The sequence below is a fragment of the Protopterus annectens genome, chromosome 7.part0 (genome assembly GCF_019279795.1).
Source record: "Protopterus annectens isolate FY-2018-M chromosome 7.part0, PAN1.0, whole genome shotgun sequence".
NCBI classification, from domain to species: domain Eukaryota; kingdom Metazoa; phylum Chordata; order Ceratodontiformes; family Protopteridae; genus Protopterus; species Protopterus annectens.
In genome coordinates, this window is record NC_056739.1 from 1,537,765,254 (window position 1) to 1,537,785,443 (window position 20,190).

General features: G+C 41.3%; 1 protein-coding gene across 6 annotated transcripts in view; it reads left to right on the top strand.

Moving 5' to 3' along the window:
• The window catches only part of IQSEC1 (IQ motif and Sec7 domain ArfGEF 1), a 2,803,266-nt gene that overhangs the window by 1,374,859 nt on the left and 1,408,217 nt on the right, over nt 1-20,190 (top strand). The window lies entirely within an intron of this gene.

The window sequence follows — 20,190 nt, forward strand, 5'->3', positions numbered from 1 at the left end:
CTACACAAAGGGGGAGCCACCACTGACCCCAGGAACTATCGACCTATTAGCCTGACAAGCCTGGTTTGCAAGGCCATGGAACGTATCATCATGGAACTCATAAACAAAGACATTGGTAACCTCCAAACTCTGGATCCCACCCAGTTTAGGTTTGTGAAAGGCAGATCATGCCTTCTGAACCTGATTGACTTCTTTGAGGCAGTCACCAAAGCTGTAGATGAGGGTAAGGTGGTTCACACAGCCTATCCTGACCTCACCAAGGCTTTCGACACCATCCCCCATTCTGGAATTATAGCTAAACTCACTAAACTAGGTATAAATCCCTACGTCACAAGATGGGTTGCCAACTGGCTCACTGACAGAACCCACACTGTAAAAGTTGCAGACTCCAAATCTGTCCTCAAAGCAGTGACAAGTGGAGTACCACAGGGTTCCATCCTGGGACCTCTCCTGTTTAGTATCTACTTCTCTGAAGTACAGGCTAACACAGAAGGCCTCTGGCTAATGAAGTTTGCAGATGACTGTGAATTAGGAGCCATAGTCAAGTCCCCAAATGATGTGGACATCCTGCAGAAGGGCCTCGCTGAGACAGATGCCTGGTGTCAGAGCCATGGCCTCAAGCTCAATGCCAAAAAGTGCAGTGTCATCCCCTTTGGTAAAAACTCTGTACCCATGATCTACCACATAGGCAGCAATCTGCTTAACACCAAATGTTTGATAAGAGACCTTGGGACCCAGGTGGACAGTAATGTCTCCTTTGATTGTCACATCACCACAGTAGTCAGGAAGTCCTTCTCCGTGGCACACCTCATCATAAAAGGGTTCTCATCTTGGAAAAAAGAGGTCATTGTTCCCCTCTACTCGACACTCATTAGACCCATTATAGAGTACAATGCCCCTTTTGGAATGCACCTCACAAGACATCTGCAGCAGCTGGAAAGGCCACAGAAGTACCTCACAAAGAGGATTACTGGCCTCAAACAAATGCCCATCACTGACTGCATCAAAAAACTCCAGCTTTACTCTGTAGCATATCGCCTACTCAGAGGTGATCTCTGCCTAACATATAAAGCTATGTCAAACCCACATCTGTTGGACATGTTACACCTAAAAAATCCCAATCCCTCTGAGCTACACACTCTAGGGACCTAAACCTTGTCACCACAATACACAGAGCATGCTAGAGGGATAGATTCCTGTCCCAGAGACTTCCCATACTCTGGAACAGGCTACCCATCTATGTTAAGCAAAGTTCTTCATTAGCACTATTCAAGAAAAATCTTGATGAGTGGATGGGAACTAGGTAATACACAAAATAGTCTCCGAAACGCTAAACTTTTAATGAAGCTTTCGGGCTCTCAACCCTTCATCAGCATACATAGTTCCAATTACTTCACATTTAAATAGAGGTAACAGTTAAGAACACATGACCAAACCAACCAATAAAATTCAGAAAGACAACATATACACATTTTATAAAAAATATATAAAAAAGAATTTTTCTTTAAAAAATGACAGTTTAAAAACGTTTTGCATCTAATTTGCTCATTATAAAGCTATAAATAACTATTATGTCTTATAAATTATTCATTTGTTGTTTTAATAATATTGGTTTTATACTGGTAGCATTGTTTAAACCAGGAGTAGTATCTGCCTGTAGCCTTATTATCCACTCTAGTTCCTTTATTTCCAAAAGGTTGTTGACATCACCCCCCCTCATACCCACTTGTACAATGTCAATACATCTAAATTTAAAACTATGTGTATTAAACTCTGATATATGTTTAAATAGAGCATTGGTCTGTATCTGTCTATTAATTTCAGACCTATGCTCTATAATACGATCTTTAAGCCTTCGCGTAGTCTTCCCTACGTAGAATGCATTACATATCATGCACGTAGCAAGATATACCAGTTTTGTAGTGTTGCAATTGGCAGTGCAATAAAAGTGGAATGTCTTAAATGTGACAGGGTGCTTAAAACAAGAATCTACTGTTAAAATATCCCCACAACATGTACAGTTGTAACATTTATAAGTACCTAATTTATTGTACAATGGAACTGATGGTTTTACAAAATCCTTATAACACAACATATTCTTTAAAGCCTGATGATTTCTATATGCAAATCTTGGTTTGGAGCCTGCTAGAAGATTAAGTTCTGGCATGGCCATCAAAATTGGCCAGTTCTTTTCAATTATTTTACATATTTGTTTTGTATAGCCAGAATATGTGGTTATATATCTTAAAGGTGCATTTTTTCTTGGTATAGAAGTGGATAACTCGTGACCATCATTTACCACATTACTCAGAAAAATCGGTTTATATTCCTTTTTTCTACCTTGTGTCACCAATTCAATATTAATGTTAATAAGATGTTCTGCATATCCACTTTTCATAAACTCAGTTTTCATCATAGCTATTTCTTTTATATAAACTTGTTCTTCTGTTGTCAGTCTACTCACTCTAATGAGCTGCGACTTCATTATACCTTTAAATATGTGTGGTGGGTGCATACTGGTGCTTTCCAAGTATCTTATTGTATGCACATCCTTCTTATGCACCATTGTTTGTATTGTATCATTTTGCTTATATAACTTTACATCCAAAAATACCATCTCATTTAGTGAGGAACACATTTTAAATCTAAAAAAGCTTGTCGTGTTATTAATATATCTGACAAACTCATGTAGTTCTTCTTCTGTACCTTCCCATATGAAAAAACAATCGTCTACAAATCTAACATAACTCTTCACATATTTACACAGTATATTACTGGAATCTAGGATAAATTCTTTCTCCCAGTAATATAATACCAAGTTGGCAAAGGTATTAGCAACTGACGTCCCCATAGCCACTCCTGTTAATTGTTTATATGGGACGTCATCAAAAATAAAAATGTTATTAGATAATGTCAGTTCTAAAAGTAAACATATATTCTCCACTTCACATGGTAGTTTAGTTGAACTACTAAGTAATAATCTCCTTATTGCCTCTACACCATAGTCAATAGGTATGACGGTGAATAAGGACTCTATATCCAAAGTTACAAGAATATAATCAACAGAAGCGTTATTGTACCACACATTTAATTTTTCCAAAAAATGTGCGCTATCCTTTATTATACTTTCACATTTGGGTAACATGTCAGCCAACACTGTTTGCAAATACTTGGATATAGGTTCAGTTATCCACCCCTTACCTGAGACTATGGGTCTCAATGGTGGATCTTGTAGAGATTTATGTATCTTTGGTATTCCATATATTTGTGGAATCTTAGGACAAGGAGTAGAAAAGTAGTTAAACAAATCTATTGAAATCTCATTATTCAACTGCATGTCGTAGATAACCATATTCACATGTGTTATATAATTTTTCACATCAAGGGGGGTTACCTTTTTAAAAGTACTAGTGTCAGAAAGAAAGGCATTGAACTTACTTGTATAATAGGCTCTGTCCAAAAGGACAGTCGCCCCTCCCTTATCAGCCTGTTTGATAATTATTTCATTATTTTTCTTCAACTGCATGAGTGCTTGATACTCATGATAAGTTAAATTATATTTCTTAACAGCTTGACATCTTTGAGAGAACAGAGATCTTAACTCAACTTCAACAATGTTTGTAAATGCCAGTATAACAGGTGCTAATTGAGGGATAAATAGACTAGATTTTTTACAACGAGAATTATTAATTGCAGAATTCCCAAAAATTAACCTTAACATTAGATTTCTAGCAAATAGTTTCAGGTCAATAATTGCATTCACAACATTATCCATGGCGAAAGGAATAAACTTAAGACCCTTACTTAGTAACTTGTAATGTTCATTTGACAAAGTTTGTTCTGTTAAATTTACAGTACCTTCTCTCATCCATACATTTTCTTTTTCTGTTATCTGCGCGGCACCTTGTTGCTTTTTTTCGGGCTGTTGAGTTTCCTCTTTGCCCCTTGTTGCTGAAGTTGCTCGCTCAGCGTGCTTCCTGAATTTCCCTCGGCTTGCAGTCTGTGTGTCACAACCTTTTCGGGTTGCTGCAGCCGAAAGGGTAAAAAAGCCGAGATCTCCGTTTGCCTCTTCCCTTTTGGTTCACGTAGTTGCTTGGGTGTTGTGGAAGTATTAGAAACGTCGAGATCAGCAGTTGGTTCACGCAGTTCTATTGGTGTTGTTAGTGCATTTGGAGTGTCCAGATTTATACTTTCTGTCGCTGGGGTCAGAAGTAGCTCCACACTAGTCGCTCCTAATGGTGGATGCATTGTAGAATCACTTGCCTTCTCCTTCTCAGCCTCATTGCGGTGCGCATTGACTTGATGACGCTAGGCGTACGTGTTCGATGATTGGCTGGACAGCTTGGAACAGTTTGCAGCAGCGCGAAGTCATCCAGCTGGTCTAAATATTTCTTTGCACCCATAGATGGTGCGTTACTATGCATATGCGGCACTTGCTTATTAATTTTAAACGATCTTTTATATTCAGAAGGCAAGTGATTCTGGACACTCCAAATGCACTAACAACACCAATAGAACTGCGTGAACCAACTGCTGATCTCGACGTCTCTAATACTTCCACAACACCCAAGCAACTACGCGGAACCAAAAACACAGCATCCATGGGACCGGACAACATCCCAGGCTGCGTTTTACACAAACTTCAGAACGAACTGGCTCCCCACTTAAACACCATGTTCGATAATAGCCTCATATCAGGCTTTGTTCCCACTGAATGGTGCACAGCAGCAGTTATCCCACTACACAAAGGGGGAGCCACCACTGACCCCAGGAATTATCGACCTATTAGCCTGACAACCCTGGTTTGCAAGGCCATGGAACTCATAAACAAAGACATTGGTAACCTCCAAACTCTGGATCCCACCCAGTTCAAGTTTGTGAAAGGCAGATCATACCTCTTGAACCTGATTGACTTCTTTGAGGCAGTCACCAAAGCTGTAGATGAGGGTAAGGTGGTTCACACAGCCTATCTTGACCTCACCAAGGCTTTCGACACCATCCCCCATTCTGGAATTATAGCTAAACTCACTAAACTAGGTATAAATCCCTACGTCACAAGATGGGTTGCCAACTGGCTCACTGCAGAACCCACACTGTAAAGTTGTAGACTCCAAATCTGTCCTCAAAGCAGTGACAAATTGGAGTACCACAGGGTTCCGATCCTAGGACCTCTCCTATCCTGGGCACTCCAATTCTCTGAAGGTACAGGCTAACACCGAGGCCTCTGGCTAATGAAGTTTGCAGATGACTGTGAACTAGAACCATAGTCAAGTCCCCAAATGATGTGGACATCACAGAAGGGGCCTGCAGCTGAGACAGATTGCCTGGTGTCCAGAGCCATGGCCTCCAAGCTCATTACCAAAGTGCAGTGTCATCCCCTTTGGTAAAACTCTGTACCCATGATCTCTACCACATAGGCAGCAATCTGCCCAAGACCTTGGGACCCAGGTGGACAGTATGTCTCCTTTGATTGTCACATCACCACAGTAGTCAGGAGTCCTTCTACATGGCACCTCATCATAAAGGGTTCTCATCCAGGAAAAAAGAGAGGTCATTTGTTCCCCCTCTACTGGCAGTCATTAGACCCATTATAGAGTACAATGCCCTTTTGGAATGTACCTACTAAAGACATCTGCAGCAGTTGGGAAGGCCACAGTACACCTCCACAAAGAGGGATTACTGGCCTCAAACAAATGTCCCTACACTGACTGCCTCAAAAAAGAAACTCGAAAGCACTCTCTGTAGCATGCTAAGCCTACTCCAAGGTGATCTCTGCCCTAGCCATATAAAGCTATGTCAAAACTCCACATCTGTTGGACATGCTACACCTAACAAATCCCAATCCTCTAGGAAGCTACACACTCTAGGGACCTAAACCTTGTCACCCACAATACACAGGACATGCTAGAGGGGATAGAGTTCACTGTCCCAGAGACTTCCCATACTCTGGAACAGGCTACCCATCTATGTTAAGCAAAGTTCTTCATTAGCACTATTCAAGAAAAATCTTGATGAGTGGATGGGAACTAGGAAGTACACCCCGGGGATCACTTCTGTGTCTCTGCTCAGAGCAATGGCACAGGAAAATAGCACCTTGGGTGGCATAAGCCAGGGAACCCTGTTGGCTAGGCTTATGTAGGCCCTTGGGCTGATAGCCTAGTACCTACCTATGACCCTATGAAACAACACATGGTCCTTCAAAACCCACACATAGCAACACAAAACCCAGATATGCATAGGCTCTTAACATTAACCTGACCAAGCAACAAGGACCTCTGAAGCTGGAATTCAAACAAACACCACCTCCAAAGAACACAACCAAAGGAAGTGTCACATAGCTCACAAAAGTGGTAGTGCCACTCAGCAGCAGCCCCTAAAGGCTTGAGAACAAGCAGTACCCAACACTTTAGTCATAGATGGACTTTATGAGGTCAGGCACACTGATGTCCCACTCACCAGACTGAAGAAGGGGAGAAAATTACAGTTAGTTGATTATTAGGATTGCCAGGATCCACCATAATACATGCACTCAAGTCACTCCCACAACAGGTAGAAATATGAGAGCTCTGTCATTGTCCCATGTTGGAGTGAGTGACAGACACTCCCTGGACTACATGAAAAGAGACATGGAAGAGCTCTCAGATCATGTAGCCCAGGCAGGTATGATTCTCCCACAGCCTGAAGCAGCATCCTGCTGTCACCAGAATGATACCACAGTATATACAAGGACAATTTATTTATTTTATTTTTACACGGTTGTTGACCCGAGAGCTAGTCTAACTGGACAAATATCCGTTTTTCAGTAGAAGAGATAAAGGGAGAAAACTCAATTACATGAAGTAAAACAAAATCATTAAGCAATTAAAAATCATTAGCAAAATACCATAAGTTCAAGGGTAGACTTATACAAAATTAATGGAAACAAAAAAAATCCAAAGCAGAACAATATTCCAGAAAATAGTTGGTTAATAACAGAATTACAGGGTAAGCAACATTCAGCAGTTAGATACAAACAAATTTAAGATGTGATAATAACATGGTGGAGAGAGAAAAGAAAAATGTTGGTGACATTCCTCAAAGATAATACTGTCAAAAGTTAAAATAAGTCTTTTAGAGGGACAGTTGGGCAAGGTGGGAAGTTGGGGAGTAGTAGAGAAATGTAATTTCAGTCAAGGATGCTTAGCACAAGGACACAGCCATTGAGTTTAAGATGTTCTTTTGATATGTCTTTTGAAAAGGGATGTGAGAGTCCAAGGGTTTGAAATTTCCTAGGGTAGTTGATTCCAGATCTTCCGACAGAATTTGAAAAATAATGAGTCCCCAGCTTTACATTCTTTGATTTGGTCAAGTCTACAAGGAGTTTATTAGCTGAAGCTGATAGTGTGGCTGAGTTTTATAAGGTGAAATCAGTTTTTTGTAAGGCTAGGGTAGCATCCAGGAAAGTAAAGGGGTTTTATGAATGATAATAATAGGTTGTTGATAGAGTAATTGGTTGTTGATTTCTAACCAATCTAGTTGCTTGAGGTTAAGACAATGGTGGGTTCTGAAAGGGGTATGCAGTAATAGATCTATGCAATACCTATTGTAACAGGTAGAAAGGTTTGGTGATGTTATTTTTTGGACAAGTTTGTATATATAGCAGAGAGGAGGCATAGGGGATGGAGATCAGGTGGGTCTGGGCCACTGTTTTTCCTAATGGTTGGGTAAAGAAAGGGGTTTAATTCTGTAGAGTACCAATTTTTTGTTAACTGATTTAATGGGTATTGTTAATGTGGTCATCAAAATTAAGATGGTTGTCAATAAGGTTACACCTAATAGTCAGTGGTCATATCTGGACTAATACAGGTAGTGTTGTTGGAGGAGATAGTAGAAAGAAAGAGTGTTGGTGATTTGTTTAGTAGGGGTAAGAAAGTTTTTGTTTTTGGGATTAAGAAGGAGGGATTGTTCCATAAACCATTTTTCTACATCATGGAGACTGTTTGGGTGAGGGACTGGGAGGGAGGTAGCGTTATTAGCAGCACAGATTAGAAGTTGAGTCATCCAGCATATTGAATGCACCAGATGGCTTGGGAGTATATTCAGATGAAAGGTCATTAATAAATAAAGAGAAAAAGGGGACCTAGGATTGAGCCTTGTGGAACCCCAATGTTAACACTGGAAGTAAGGAGGGATAGAGTGTTGTTCCCATAGCACTGCTTGTTGCCTATTTTGGAGGTAACTCCTGAACCTATATTTTTTATAAAATGTGTTTATGTTGTCTTTCTGAATTTTATTGGTTGGTTTGGTCATGTGTTTTTAACTGTTACCTCTATTTAAATGTGAAGTATTTGGAACTATGTATGCTGATGAAGGGTTGAGAGCCCGAAAGCTTCATTAAAAGTTTAGCGTTTCTGAGACTATTTTGTGTTTTTGAAGACTTTTGCTCTATCTTGGTGTTTCAACTAGGTAATACACCCCGGGGATCACTTCTGTGTCTCTGCTCGACAATGGCACAGGAAAATAACTTTCTTGGGTGGCGTAAGCCAGGGAACCCTGTTGGCTAGGCTTATGTAACCCAACCATCTCTTCCTCAAACCCCAATTCTACTACTGCTTGTGGACTTTGAAATTTCTATTCCCACAAACATGTGGTACTCCATACTAATACCCATCTTGCTAGCCCCATACCTCCTTACCTTATATGAAACACAACCTCTTGGAGGACTTCATGCCTCATATGGTCAGACCTGTAACCCTGATACTAAACACACCCACTTTACTCACACCAGTAATACCAAGCCACTGCTCACATCATACTCCTGTTCCCAACACACTTACCCTAGCAAAATTAGTCCCAGACTCAAACACTATAGTAAAATAATAGATAAACTTATGAAACCTATATCTAAATTAAGACTCAACCTGTTAATTGACGGGGACATACACCCTAACCCTGGCCCTAACAACATAAATAAATCTTCTCTCCCTATAAGCAACCAAAGCTATACCCATACTATTCCTCACCTACCTAACTCTCTCTTAACCTGTCATCTCAACATCCGTAGTATTAATAACAAAGTGCATGAACTTCATGCACTCCTTGCTGATCTAGCCCCTGATATTTTGTGTCTCTCAGAGACCTGGTTAAAACCCTGTACTCCAGACAATGAAATACTCCCCCCTGGGTATAACATACATAGGCTGGACAGAGCAACCAGAAAAGGGGGTGGGGTTGATTCTATACAAATCTGAATTGACTGTAACCACCGACATTATTCAGCCACCTCAGTCCAATAACTCTGAAATCCTAGCTACTAAACTGAAACTAAATAACAGCAAACACATCTATATAATCTGCATGTACATCCCCCCAGGCAACAATATAACCACACTTGAAGATATCCTATACTGGATATCCACCCACTACCCCCAAGAGACCATAATTCTAGGTGACCTTAATAGTGACTGGAGCAACTGCTCCTCTGAAGCCCCTACCACCCACATTAACTTGCATTCTTTCAAGCAAGTCATTAACACCCCAACTAGAACTAGCAAGCCCCACCAGAAAGAAAGTATACTTGATTGGGTGCTCATAAATAATAACCATCCCAACATGTATACATATGGTACCCTCTCTGATAGTCTTAGTGATCATCATCTCACATACATAATTAGACATAAAATAACTAACCACAACCAATCACTACTAAGATATGTCAGAAACAAAAAGAATTTTGACGTAACTAAGTTCCAACTTGAACTAAAATCCTGCAATTGGTCAATGCTTAAAAACCTCCCCTTAGATGAAGCAGTAATGTATTTTAACAAAAAATTTCTGGAGATTCTAGACAGTCATGCTCCCATCCGCTCTAAAAAAACAAAATCACAAACGGCACCATGGCTCTCGAATGAGACCAGGGTCAAAATTAAACTCAGAGACAAAGCATGGGCTCTAAGCCGAACTACAAAACTCCCTCAGGATCAAATAGTATACAGGCAACTAAGGAATGAAACAAAAAAACTTGTACTACTTGACAAAAAAAAAATACTTCAGCAATCTACAGTCCTTTCACCAAAAAAACCCTCAAAAATTCTGGGCAGGACTAAATAATCTAATACACCCTGGAAAAAAGACTACCCCTGTACCTCAGGCCCTCACTGACAAACCATCTGAATCTGTCGCAGATAGCTTTAATCGCTTTTTCACTGAGACCATACAAACCCTAGCAAGTAACTTGCCACCTAGCACATACAGCCCAAACTGCTCCACCTCTACTAATCTTCCACATTTCAGCTTCCAACCTATTGCCACCTCATTTATACACACCCTACTCAAAAAGCTAAAACCTACCACTCTTGCAGCTGACCAACTTCCAGCTGAATATCTACAAAAATCAGCTGACGCCATTGCCTATCCTCTCTCAGCACGCTAACTGAAGCTACAATTCCTAATATCTGGAAAATCTCTTATGTTATCCCTCTACACAAAGGGGGAGGCTCTACCGAAATATCCAACTATAGGCCAATTGCCATACTCTCTCCCCTAGCCAAAATAATGGAAAAATGTATCCAAAAGCAATTCATGAACCATTTAATTAACAACCATCTCCTGGCAGATACCCAACATGGCTTTAGCTCTCACCATAGCACCACTACAGCCCTATTAGCCTTCTCAGACACCATAAATTCTTATCGCAATAATAACCATCTCTCCTCCGCTCTATTCCTGGATCTATCCAAAGCTTTTGATATGGTGGATCACCAACTGTTAATCCACTCACTAAGACCACTCTGTTTAGAACCCAAATCTCTTCAATGGTTCGAATCCTACCTAAGTGGTAGACAACAAGCTGTACTCTGGCACTCAAAACTGTCCACCTTATTACCAACTAACCTGGGTGTCCCTCAAGGGTCTATTCTAGGCCCTCTGTTATTCTCCATCTTCATAAATGATCTACATACTGCCATTCCTAATGTCAACTGCATTCAATATGCAGATGACTCAACTTTGATATGTTCAGCCATGTCCCCTGCAGAGTTACAGCTAAAGACCCAAACTACCTTTAACACTGTAGAAAATTGGCTATCCAACCACCGCTTACTACTAAACCCCAAAAAGACCAAAATGCTTATATTCTTACCTACACTAAAGTCCACCCCCATCAACTTCATAATTAAATCCAAAGACGGCACAATTATCTCTCCTGACCCTTCCACTAAACTTCTAGGTGTCACCATTGACACCCACTTAAAATATGACCTGCACGTCAACCACCTAATCAAAACCATTAACAAAAAACTAGGTCCACTGTATAGATTAAAGAACTTTTTAACTCCCCTAGCCAAGGTAGCCATTGCCCGTTCCCACCTTCTCTCTTCTCTTCTGTATGCGTCACCTCTCCTTCTAAATAACAACAAGTCCAATCTAAATAAACTTACCACGTGTTATAATCACATTGCCAGATTTGCCACCGGCCTCCCTTTTAGGACACATCACTGCATTAACCTAACTCAGCTTGGATGGCTAGAACTTCCTAGTCTCGTGCTATACAACCAACTGATCATAGCCCACAAAATCATGTACACCCCTGATAACACTCCCTCACTCAAACCCCTAATCACCTTGTATAACAATCCACATCCACTTCGTTCCTCCAACAAGGTCCTCATCCAGACCTATAAAACCAACAACCAAGCTGGCGACTCCCTCCTGTCAAACTCCCTAGGTAAGGCCTGGAACCTATTACCCCCTGAGTTAACCTCAATTTCATCCCTGTCTCACTTCAAATCCAAGCTCAAACTATACCTGGGCTCAAAAAGGTCTTGCTACTGTACTAAGCCTGGCTAATTCCTACACCAATATATATATTAGTTACCTATGTCCTTCATCTAACTAATAATCGCATAGGATAGTATCACATAGTTCTAATAACTACATATTTAATGTTTTTTTTGCTGACTACTTCTTGTAAATGATATCCTTTAGCAAATTGTATTTCTTACTTTTTCTGTTAACCGAATTGTTTGTTGATTTTTTGCCTTTTCTTATGTGTTGCAATGTACTACTCTTGGAGCTTTTCTCCCCGGGCCTCCGCTGAAAATGGACATATATCCAGTCGGACTATCCCAGTTAACAAATGTAAAATAAATAAATAAATAAAATAATAAATGTAGGCCCTTGGGCTGATAGCCTAGTACCTGCCTATGACCCTATGAAACAACACATGGTCCTTCAAAACCCACACCACCAAAAGCCACACATAGCAACACAAAACCCAGATATGCATAGGCTCTTAACATTAACCTGACCAAGCAACAAGGACCTCTGAAGTTGAAATTCAAACAAACACCACCTCCAAACACAACCAAAGTGTCACATAGCTCACAAAACCAGTGTGCCACTCAACTGCAGCCCCTAAGGCAAGACAACGTACCCAACACTTTAGTCATAGATGACTTTATAGTCAGGCACACTGATGTCCCACTCACCAGACTGAAGAAGGAGAAAATTACAGTTAGTTGATTGTCGGGTGCCAGGATCCACCGCATAATACATGCACTCAAGTCACTCCACAACAAGTAGAAATATGACTCTGTCATTGTCCATGTTGGAGTGAGTGACTTGAGACATACCTCCCTGGACTACATGAAAAAGAGACATGGAAGAGCTCTCAGATCATGTAGCCCAGGCAGGTATGACCCTAGCCCTGAGCAGCATCCTGCTGTCACCCAGAATGATACCACAGTATAAGGACAAAATAATTGACTTCAGTAATTGGCTAAGCTTCTGGTGCCATTCAAAGGGGATCCAGTATCTGTCTACCTGGGATGACGTGATCGACAAACCACGATGCTTTGCAAGAGATGGTTTGCACCTGTCACCCCTGAGATTCAGGTTACTGGCGAAGGCTGTTGCCACCCCATAGGGCCTTTTTTATGCAAGGTTCAAAGGACAAAACTACCATTGTAATGGGTACAAGCAAGCAAAAACTCAATGCTAGAAGTCAAAACTCATGATGCACTCTCTCGAGGCTCTCCTAAAAATGGAGAACATCGATATCTGTGCAGTAACTGAGACCTGGTTCAAAGCTACAGAGAACACACCTCCAATACTAGGTTACAACTCATGCCACACATTTCGGCCACTAAACCACGACCAAAACACTAAAGGTGGAGGAGTGTCCATATTCACCAAGGATATTCACACCTCCAGGCTGGTTAACCAACAGAATGCATCTGAAATTCTCCAGGTGTAACTAACACTAGGTAAGACAGCAATCCAAATTGTAGCTTGCTACAGATCCCCCACCATGCCCCAAGATTCTCACTGCACCTTTTTAAACATACTGGAAAATATTAAGATACAACCAATCACCCTAATACTGGGTAATTTCAACTGCTCTGCTATTAACTGGGAAATCTACTGCTGTACCAACACCTTTGCTCAACTGTTCTTGAAATTCATAAATTCCAACGCCCTAGAGCAACTAATTCATAGTCCCATCAGGGGTACCAATATTCTAGATCTGGTCATTACCAACATGGGAGATTGATGCTCCACACCAGTGGTCACTCATTGGTCAAAGCAGACCATAAGCTAATCACCCTTGACATCCACATTCCACCCCCATCCCCTTTAAGAAAATCCTCCATAAAAACTTCTCCAAAACCAATTTCATGCTTCTCAGGTCGGAAGTAACAAACTTCATGACACCCATGCAGATGGGAACTGGAAGTTCAACTGCTGAATCCTACAATAAGGTAATGTACAAGCATATTAATTTGTTCATGGACCGAGCCATCCCAAATAGAACCAAGAGCTGTCCTCTAAAAAAAGGAAAACAATCTGGTGGTCCCCTGCCATAAACAAGCTGTACAACAGAAGGAAGAATCTGTTGCAGAAAAGAGGAAGAACCCAGGATTCAAAAAAACTCCCTCACCAGCCTCAGCAAAAAGCTGGGATCCCTCATAAAATCTTCCAAAGCTAGTTACAAAAACAAAATTTCCAAGGATTCCAAAGACAACCACAAGGCATTCTATAGCTATGTCAAGAATCTAAATGGCAATACTCAGATCTGCTCTGAGCTACAGCAGAATGGCACTAGATATACTGATCCCAAGGATATTGCCAATATCCTGGCAGATAGAGTCAGTGCCAACTTCACCCTCCTCTCACCCCCTAAAGGGCCCATCTCAATGCCGAAAGAATGCCAAATTCCAGTAATCACGGCCACTCAGGTAAAAAAAACACTTTCCAAAGCCAAGGATACAGCATCCATGGGACCAGATTACATCCCTGGCTGTGTACTGCATGAGCTACAAAATGAACTGGCATCTCACCTATGTGTCATGTTTAATCATAGCCTCACCTCAGGCTTCATGCCCACAGAGTGTCGCACAGCTACAGTCATCCCACTCCACGAGGTGGGATCCGCTTTGGATCCCAGGAACTACCGTCCCATCAGTCTGACGAGTCTGATCTGCAAGGCCATGGAACATATTATCATAAAACTTATAAACAAAGACACCGGCAACCTTCAAACACTGGACCCCACCCAGTTTGGGTTCGTGAAGGGCCGATTTTGCCTCCTGAACCTGATTGATTTCTTCGAATCAGTCTCCAGAGCCATGGACAAGGGTAAGGTGGTTCACACAGCCTACTTGGACCTCACCAAGGCTTTTGATACTATCCCCCACTCTGGAATTGTAGATAAACTTACTAAGCTGGGTATTAATCCCTACATCACTTGATGGGTTACAAACTGGCTTACTGAAAGAACACACACTGTAAAAGTAGCCGTCTCCAAATCCAGCTCCAGACAAGTGGTGTACTGCAGGGTTCTTTTCTGGGACCACTCTTGTTTGGCATCTACTTCTCTGAAGTACAGGCCAACACTAAGGGACTCTGGCTTTCAAAGTTCGCAGATGACTGTAAGCTGGGGGCCATTATTGAATCCCCAAATGATGTGGATATACTACAAAAGGGCCTTAGCAAAACAGATGCCTGGTGCCAGCGCCATGGGCTCAAGCTAAATGCCAAAAAAATGTATAGTTGTCCCCCTTTGGGAAAAAACATACCTGTGAACTACCACATAGGTGGCAGTACACTAACACCGAATGTGTGATAAGAGACCTAGGGTCACAAGTGTACAGTGGTCTTACCTTTGATAACCACATAGCCACAACAGTTAGAAAATCCTTCTATGTGACACATCTCATCACTAAGGGCTTTTCATCCAGAAAAAAGGATGTCATTGACCCTCTGTACTCCTCCCTCATTAGACCCATTATAGAATACAATGCCCTGTTTGGTGTGTACCTCACAAGACATCTGCAACAACTAGAAAGGCATCAGAAATAACTCACAAAAAGAATAACAGGCCTAAAGCAGATGCCTTATGCTGACCATCTAAAGAAACTCCAGCTATACTCTATCACATATCGCCTACTCAGTGGTGATCTCTGCCTAACATACAAGGCCATGTTAAACCCAGAGTTGTTGGACATGCTACACTTAAAGAAATCACAATCCCTCCGAGCCACACACTCCAGGGATCTGAACCTTGTCATCACAATGAATAGAACATGCTAGAGGGATAGGTTCCTGACCCAGAGACTTCCCAGACTCTGGAATAGCCTGCCCATACATGTCAAACAGAGCTCCTCTTTGGCCCTTTTCAAAAGGAACGTTGATGATTGGATGGGAGATAGGAAATTCACCCCAGGGATCACATCAGTAACCCTGCTAGACAGGGGTCCAGGAAAGTAAATATCTGTGGGAAGCAACAGCCAGGGAATCGTTATGGCTAGGCTTGTATAGGCCCTAGGGCTGATAGCCTAGTACCTACCTATGAATCTATGAACCTATGAATCCTTATAATATTCAACTTTATTTCAATTTGAAATACGACCTTGATATTATGGTAGCTCATATTTAACTGAAGATGAATATTATATGGATTTAGGATGTTCACTGCTTGCTTTTAAGTTATACATTTCATTACTGGTCCTTTCTTGGAAGAACAGTGTGTTTATTTGTTCACATATTTGGTCCAAGATTGAAAGAGAAAGGAGGTGCAACCTGAGGGAGGGTACCGTCATTGCATAAAATGGTCATGAGATTATGTAGCAAAGCCTGTCCCAGAATTTGAAACTATTGACTAATATAGCATTGGTGCCCTTAATGATTTTGAGGAAAACAGGTAGAGGTTATTTCTAGGAAGATAAATGCTGAGAGTGCAGATAAGAAAAGTGTAGCAGTAATGATGTAGCAGTTTAAAGAGTGATGACTGAATAGTAATGGATAGCCACCTAACTCTGGATATCCTTGTTCACTGGTGTTTCTGGTTAGGACAAATTAGAATGAACTGATATATTCTATTTAGTAGAGCTTGAAGCCAACAACATTTATTATGAGAAACAGTAGTATGAATGGAAAGTCATAATCATAGACAGATAAATACCCCTTTACCTTTCATATACCAAGCAAATGGTTATATTATCTGGGAAGACACACAGGGTGTTTTTCATTTTTTTTTTTTTTTTATGGAATTGGTCAAAAATGTGATGAAGATAATGTTAAAAGTACTGGTGGCGTATCTCTCATTGTTTGTACTACTTGCAGTCTGACCACCTGTTTATGTGAGAAGGGCTGCCTTCACTCCTGGTGAGCCTAACGCTTTCCTGACACCTAGTAAAAAAGAAAATGTTTCTGGTTGCCCTTTAACCAATATTAGACAACGTTTGTTGGCATAACCTGTTGGCTATAGATCAAAATCACTTGTAAATATTTTGTCTGACTTGGGCCGAGTCACCAACATACAGCATGTTTTGGATATTTAGCGGGTCACATGTCAGCAAATACATAACTATAGTAAAAGACAAAAGTCCAATGCAAGATTGTATGAAACTGCTAAAGTTGGAGGCATGGGTTTATGGAAAATGTGCCTAATCAGGACTTAAACAGCATTACTTCATGTAAAAGCAAACCTGTTGATACAAGATGGTTGAATGCTTTACTGTTCAAAGGATCATAGGAGGTTACCAGGCTAATGGCCCTGGAGCCCCTACAAGCCTAGCCAAAAGTTTATCTGCAAAAAAGAAACATCAGTCAGCACCTGTCACCCCTGTCAGTCAGGGACAAAGGTGGAACCCCTGGGACAAATTTATGGTTTCCCATCTACTCATCAAGGCTGTATTTGAAGAGGGTTAGTGAGGTACCCTGTCTGACATGTATGGGAAGTCTATTCCAGAGACAGGGCAGCCTCTGGGAGACAAACCTGTTTCTCCAGCAGGTTTTGTTGATGTCGCATATTAGATTTAGGCCTATCAAGTGGGTAATGCGCGAGGAGTTAGACTTACAGATATGGAGCATCTCTAATAGGGCAGGGTCCGATATTGCCTTGTAGGCGAGACACAGATCACCTCTGAGCAATCTGTATGATACCAAGTAGAATGATAGTGATTTGAGCCTGTCCACATAGGATAGGTGTTGGAAGCAATAGATTCTCTTTGTGAGGTATTTCTGTGGCCTTTCCAGTTGGTGCAGGTGTTTGGAGCGGTACATACCAAATGAGGCATTATACTCAATTATAGATCTAATAAGGGAGGAGTACAGAGAGGTAATAACTTCCTTTTTGCTGAATGCAATCCCTTTACTTATGAGATGAACCAAGTAAAAGGCTTTTATAACCACCGTGGCCACATGAAGGTCGAATGTGAGATTGTTATGAACCTGAGTACCCAGGTCTCTCACTGCAGGTTGTGTGCTTAGGGGGTTGCCATTGATGTCGTAATCAGTAGGGGCTGTGTTTTTGCCGAATGGTACAATAATACATTTTTTTGCACTAAACTTAAGGCCATGACTTTGGCACCAGTTATTTGTAGCTGTGAGACCCTCTTGCAGTATGTTAACATCAACTGGGGAGTCAATGACAGCACCCAGCTTACAGTCTGCAAACTTGGTCAGCCACAGGCCCTTTGTTTTTGCCTGGACCTCTGAGAAGTATATGCCAAATAGTAGGGGTCCCAGGACATATCCCTAGGGAACACCACTAGTGACAAGTATGCTGTCGGAGGTGGCAGCACCTGTTTTGACTTTGTGGGTCCTATCTGTGAGCCAGTTGGCCACCCATCTGACTAGATAGGGATTAACACCAAGTTGTGTTAGCATTTTGATGATGCCCGAGTGGAAGATTGTGTCAAAGACCTTGGCCAGGTCAAGGTAAGCTGTATGTACTGACTTTCCCTCATCCAGGGCCTTATGACAGTCTCAAAGAAGTCATCTAGGTTCAATAGGCAAGATCTGCTCCTCACGAATCTGAATTGGGTGAGGTCAAGTGCTTGGAGATTGCCTGTGTCCTTGTTTATAACATCCATAATAATACATTCCATGACTTTACAGATCAGACTTGTCAAGCTGATGGGGCGATAGTTACGAGGGTCAGTAGTGGCATCACCTGTGTGCAAGAGGATGACAATGGCAGTTCTTCACTCTGCTGGAATGAAGCCAGTACTTAGGCTGTGGTTGAATAGGGTGCTCAATGGTGAAGCCAGTTCTTGCTGGAGATGGTGCAGAATACATCCTGGGATACTATCAAGTCCCATGTAAGCTCTGTTCTTTGCCTTGGATAGGGCCTGTAACACTTGATCTGCAGAGATGTGAGGTGTGGGACAAGTATCAGGGATGTCGATTGAGTCTTTGGGGGGTGATAAGGGGTGTGAAGTTTGCAACTCATTAACAGATAATGTGTAACAGTGGTAAGGCATTTGCGGTTTGTTAAACAAAGCAACTGCACAATTCAAGGGTTTCTATAATCTCTGTATTGGTAGATTGCCCTCTGGGGAGAATAGCCGTGAGACTGTGCTGTCTATAACAGAGTAGACAAGAATTTAAAATGTGGTCTTTGAGATGAACTAAAAGCTCATATCTAATAATTCTGGGAGGAGCTGATTAAACAGTAGTTTTAGAAAGATGAGGAATGATACTGCAGAACAAAGTAGAATAATGCAGGTGAGTCTCTGGACCTATAGGAAAAGATGGGAGTGATAGAAAAAGGTTAATCGCATGAATGCTTGCTAAGTGATGGTTTTATATTGTACCTATCAGTGTAATGCAATGTTTTGATAAATTTTTCAATACACATGTATATTTGAAAGTATTACTGTTATAACCATATGCGGTGGTACAGCGGTAGCGTTGTTACCTCACAGCAAGAGGTTCTCCCGTTCGAGTCTCAGCTTGGCTTGGGAGTGCCTTCTGTGTGGAGTCTGCATATCCTCCCCACGGTTGGGCAGCATTCAAAAGACATGTATGCGTAAATGGGCGTGCCTTCGTTGAAGGTTGGGCGTCGAGCTGGCACCTCGGCATTTTGTAAAAAATCTACTGCCAATCATTAGTGGACCGGAGTTCTGCTGTGGCGACCCCTTACTGGGAAAAAGCCGAAAGACAAACAACAACAACAACTTCCTGCTAAAACTACTTTGAGGTTACATTCATAAACTTTCTTACCATCACTTTACTGTAATACTTCCCGCATATTCTCCTGCTCTGACTTACTGTGGCTCTTTCTCCATCTCTTTTTGTACAATAAGTACTAACTGTACTGCCTCAATATAATATTTCATTTTAGTAGAGATTTTCTCTTTCTTTAATTTCAGAGCCTGCAGTCAGTACACCTGACCTCAATACCACAAGGCCCTACTCAAACAAGTTTACTGAGAATTTTGTCATTGTAAAATGTAAGCACATTTATCCTGAAGAACCTTACTGTGCATTAACTTAGTTAAATAGATGCCTGCTGTGTGATTGAAAGTCTCTGTGAAATAGTATGTGCACTCTAAGGACATCTTACTAAGTTGGTCACTGTCTGTTTTCCTTGACCAGTATACTACACTGCATATGCCAGCTATTTAGCCTCAGGAAATGACAGAAAAACTGAAAATGTGAGAAAAACTGTTTTAAATTGACATATCTTTGTCAATTGCTTCATACTGACTGTAAAATCATTGCTCTCAGTTTAATTTGACCTGAGGGTGGGAAGCCCATAATGCTGCACTATCTCCCCGATTCTCACTCATCCCCCATACCCTAATATTATTCTTCCTGCAAACACATTTCACTTGTGACTCTTATTCCAAACCCCTCCCCAAATGACCTTACTACTTCTATACATGCACTTTGTTTCTTGTTACTTACTTCCCTATTTAATTT